A 5,559-nucleotide genomic window follows, 5' to 3' on the forward strand; every position below is an offset into this window, starting at 1 on the left:
CACACACATACCCACAGCCACCCCCCACCCCTACCCCCGCGCGACAAATGAGGTTTTTAAAAAGTGAACTTTTTATAATATCCACACTGGCGAGGGTGGGTGTGCCCTGTATCCAAAGTGTGACTTTTGCTGTCATGCTGTTGAAATGGCTCTTGTCGGGGAGGGGTCTGTGGGTCATGAGGAGGAGGAAAGAAAATAGTTGCGTGAACTTTTAAGATTTGAGTTTTTTTATTTCAAAGCCCTTTCTGGCTCAGCAGCAGAAGCATAAATATTACTGTTAAAAAAGCTGATGATAAAGCTGAATAAAAATGTAAGTCTGATTATAAAGTGAAATTAAATATCTGACATTAATATCTGACATAAATATCTGATCATTACACAGTGTGGCTCTAATTCCTCTCTTCACCATCTGTGTTGCAGTTTCCCATCTCCAAAATGAGCGTACGCATGGGTCAGAGCTGGTTTGAGGCACCGCACATTTTCACGTCAAGTTTGGATTTTATAAATCACAACCTTGGCGTGAAAAGTGGCGTACGCAAGTTTCTGGGCTCATATTGTACATACGCAAGTTTTATAAATCTGACCCCTGGTTCTTGATCAGATGGGAACAGCTGGTGGTGGTGATGTACCATTACCAGGAGACAAGAAGAAGACATGGCGAAATTCCAGAATGGTCACAAAATCAAGGGATGTAAAATATGCTCAGCAAAGTTGTCAAAAAACTCAAAGAATTTACCAATACATGCACAAAAATCTTCAACACTTCGTCAAGTTTGAGGAGTTTGCTAACAGCAGTGGGAAACAGCTACAGTCAGTCTTTGAACAGAGGAGGATCCTGGGAATATCTGGATCTGAGCACAAGCATCTCTTCAGTCCCACCAATAAGTGCTGTTGGAAAAACCAGCTGTCCTGTGTCTGTCTGAAGACTTAACATGAAAAGTTAGCTGCTCTGATTAACATATCGTCTAATTAACTGTAAAAAGCAGGGAAGCACAGATATCGGCATTTTTACAAATATTTACTTGTTCGAAATGCTCCGAGACTGGAACCGATACCAATTTTTTGTGTGGACATGCAACCTCCATTGCTCCAGGATGAACTTTTTATGCCGTTGATGCGACATGAGTGAGCAGACGTGATGTACGTTTTCACACACACCTATAGCTCCTGAGACACACCGAGCAGACATCCTGGTAAACCCATCCTATTGCGTGTTACGGCACTGCACAGGGTTTCTTTCTGCTAAAATTCACACTCCAGGAAAAAACAAAAAACTACAATCTGCCATTATTTGTTCATAAACCTATTCGGGTTAAAACTCCACACTTTTCTGCAGATGAATTCCTCCATGCACAACATCTGTTTTATCTCCAGTCATGAATTCTTGGCTGTTTGACTATTTATAAATGTCTGCTTCCAGGTACAACAGTCACATTCTGGAAGCAAGAAGTTGAAGCAAAATACAGCTTTCAGCACACAAACTTGACCAATCACACAGAAAGTTCTTATGTGGCATTCTCACTGCTGGTTGTGACAAGAAGGAATAAAGACTCAAAGCTGTGAACTGAATGATACAATTTTTGTCATACAGCTGCAACAATGAGAGACAATTTCAGGTAGCAGTTTAGCTTTCCATCTTCACTGTCCATTTTTAAGACTCGTTTAAAAACTTATTTTTTCTCACTGGCCTTCAACCCAACTGAGATTTGATTTTACTCAACTTTTACTGTATTGGTGCTGATTTTACTTATTTAACTGTGTGATTTTATTGTGTTTTTGTATTCAGTTTTTATTTTTTGTGTTCAGCACTTTGTTTCAGCAGTGGCTGATATTATAGCGCTTTATAAATAAAGTTTGATTGATTGATTGATTGATTGATTAAGCATACAGAGGCTTTGAACAGGTCACTACCGGTGGATGCTACATGTTAGCATGTTGATTCAAAAGTTGTTCTGTCAGAGCCAGTTAAATAAATATCTGACATGCGTGTTTAGCTCACTATTTACATTTTAACCTTCCTCCAGTTGGCTGGTCTGGTGAAGTGCATATTTATGAAACAAGATTGACTCAACATGCTCTAAGTAAAGCTAACTAAAACTAAAAGCACTCGGAGAGTGCAAACCTCCACCAAGGCCAATTTCCCGCATCCTGCAATAGAGTTAATGCACAAAAAGAGAGATGGAAACACATTTGTCAAATAAGTTCTGACGCAGCGAACATTGAAGCAGGCAGTATGCATGGGATTTCTTCCCGGTGGAGTCAAATGCGGAGAAAAAAGTCAGAGACTCGTCACCCGACATTGTTCATCCTCAAACTGGTCCCAGATTAAGCTCCTAAGTTTTCAGATTTCAGATTCCACCTTGTAAAACGTCTGTTTTATCCACTTTCATGAGTTTTTAAAGTTTGACTATCTTTATAAACTGCTGCTTCCTGGTACAGTCGGCTCTGGAAGTGAGTCGTTTCTTTGTTTATTTATTTATTTGTTTATTTTTGAAGCGAGTGGTTGAAGCAAAATAAAGTGTCTGAGTGCTTTCAGCACAAACAAACACTCCCATGAACTTCTGACCAATCAAACAATAAAGTTCTTATGTGGAKGGGGTACCTCACATGGTTGATCAGCTGTTCTGGACAGGTCAGCTTCGGCACGGCTACAGCAGGACCCTACCCGCTAATACCTGTATCCAAATTCAGAGGATGGGTCCTCTGAAGGCCGAATTCATCAGTTGCTTATGTCACAGCGCTGCACCAGAATCTGTCCAAATCCGAAGACTCCTCCAATGTGGCCAACAAATGCATCCTTCTTTTGCCCCGATTTGAAGGATGACTCGCATGGATCCTTCTCGGCCCACCATATTCCATAATGCATTGCAGGCCAACCGGAGATTTTTTTTAGCAAGACAAAAGGAATACAGTTTTAAATAAAAATCTGGCCATATAAAAACTTAAATTTTCAAGCGGTTGTGTTGTTAATGGTTTTATRATGGTATGGTATGGTGAGTAGGGATGGATGTAAAATCCATATGAGCGGAGGCCTCCTAAGTGGGCCCATTGCTCTCCCCAAAAATACACTGGTCTTCATTCAAACCTTCTCGTCCCTCGGATGAAGGACACGAGGTCAGAAACACTCAGTGTTCTGAGCTTCTCAGGATCCATGAAGCGGTCCCCAATAATTCTTTTCCTTTGACCACTCAGAGCCAATCGGTGGCCTAATTAGTGCAAAGAGGTCTCTACTTCAATGCCATAGACATCACATAGACCATTGTCATGGAKTCCCATCACCATTTTGTGGCGGTTGAGCAGATTGTGCCCAGTTAGAACTCTGACCAGTGTACTTAGAGTTTTCCTTGAAAGGGAAATGAGAACTTTCCCAAACCTTAGATTTGGGCCGTTAATCAGTTCCTGTGCCTGTCTACAGTCTGTCAGCTCCCTCCAGCGAATTGAGTGTTGACGTCTAAATCCAGGCCTGTAGRGCAGACCTACAGACTGTTGTTGAGGTACCTACAACAGGCTCTGGTCCTTTGAAGTGAGCCTGACTGCCAGCTTTTGCGAGGTAGTCAGCTCTCTCATTACTATAAATGCCAGTATGTCCTGGTACCCATTTAACAGTAACATTGTTATCTCTCCCTAGTTGGTTAACTGCTTCGGCACACTCCCTAGCCAGTAATGACATAAAGTGTGGCCCTCTGAGAGCTCTAATAGCAGCTTGGCTATCTGTTAGGATGAATATTTCCTTCTGTGTACACTGAAGGTCTTTGAGASATGCCACACACTGKTGGATTGCATATACTGTATCTCAGCTTGAGAAACAGTTGCAAACCAACCTAGTGGGTATTTATGCTCTCTCTTACTATGGTTGTGAAAAATAAGCACCCGTGCACCTACTGATCCCTTCAGAAGGGATCCATCTGTAAAACAGTAGAAATGATTGGGAGACATCCGTCGTAGAGAGGTTAGTCCAGACAGACCTGTCTTCTATCTCCGTCTTAAAACTTGGCTCAAAATTGTATTTTTTTACCATTCTGTCTCCAGGTCCTGCAGTTACTRGAACAGCAGCAACTGCCCAGTCCCAGATTCTAATGTTCTGTGAGTCAGATAGGTTTTTCCACTTACCAGACTGGTGTAGGCTTACTGCAGTGGATGCGGCCTCCCCTAAGATATGTAAATCTAGTGGAGCCAGGTCCAGTAGACTTCCATGGCTGCCGTGGGTGTTGTTCTGATGGAACCTGTGATGCTCAGGCAGGCCATTTGTTGCACATGGGTGAGCATCACTCTTGCCACCCCTACTTGGACTCGAACCCACCCCACTAAAGCAGCATAGCTTAGCATGGGGTGGACTATGGCCGTGTAGATCTATCTGATAACCTTTGGGGTAGCACCCCAATGGTTACCTGCAATTCTTCGGCATTGGTGTAGGCACATTGCTGCCTTCTTGCACTTTTCATTGACATGTCTTTTATGCTTCCTAGAGAGATACCCAAGAATTGACAGGGAAAGTTCTACGCCCTCCAAAGTTGGARGTGAGTAACCCTTCCTTGACTTCTTATGAGTAAAAAGAACCAATTCTGTCTTGTTCAGGTTGACAGAAAGTTCCTGCTTGTGGCACCATCTGGATACTGTGTTTAGTCCCCTTTGCATTAGGTTACATACAGTACCCAGGCAGAATGGCCAAGTCATCTGCATACCCTTGTGTATGGAGTCTAGATCCATTCAACTCATTTAGTAAGCTGTTGACAACCAGAAGCCAACATAGGGGTGAGATTACTCCTCCCTGTGGACAGCCCCGTCTGAGGTTTACGGTTATCAAACAATCCCCCAGAGTTGAMGATGTTTTCCTTGTCCGAAGCATGAAAATGAGCCAATTTGTAGTTGTCTCATCCATGCCTTTGCTGGCAAGTGCTCTTTCTATAGCTTCTACGGGTACATTGTCAAATGCCCCCTGTATGTCCAAAAAAGCAACCAAGCGCATATTGTCCACGTGCCAGGCGGCGTTCTATTCTCAAAAAAACGTCATGTAAGGCTGTTTCTGTAGAAAGACCTGCCTGGTATGCATGTTGTTTAGGACTTAAAGGTGATAGCATTAAAACACCATCCCTTACATGTCGATCTATTAACTTCTCCATTCCCTTCAGCAAGAAAGATGTTAAGCTGATSGGTCTGAAAGATTTTGCTTCTTTATATGATGGTTTGCCAGGTTTGGGCAGAAAGACAATCTTTGCTGTCCTCCACCCAACTAGTACATAGCCATTTGTTAGACAAGCAACATATATTCTAGTAATTGTGTCCAGAAGCAATTCCAGTCCTCTTTGGAGAAGAGCTGGAAAAATAACATCTGGACCACAAGCTTTGAATGGGTCAAACATATTAGTTGCCCATTTTACTTTGCTTTTAGTACCAATACTTGCAGCTCTGTTCCAGTCGTCCTCTGTTGGATTTGAATTAGTAGCTGTGACAGGCTGTTCAGTCTCTTCTGCCCCAGGAAAGTGTACCTGGAGGAAAAGCTGAAGCGCACGTGTCTGTGTGACTGTCAATCCTTCTGGTGGAATAATGAAGGATAAATAG

Source organism: Austrofundulus limnaeus, unplaced genomic scaffold, assembly GCF_001266775.1.
Source record: "Austrofundulus limnaeus strain Quisiro unplaced genomic scaffold, Austrofundulus_limnaeus-1.0 Scaffold428, whole genome shotgun sequence".
Classification (NCBI taxonomy): domain Eukaryota; kingdom Metazoa; phylum Chordata; class Actinopteri; order Cyprinodontiformes; family Rivulidae; genus Austrofundulus; species Austrofundulus limnaeus.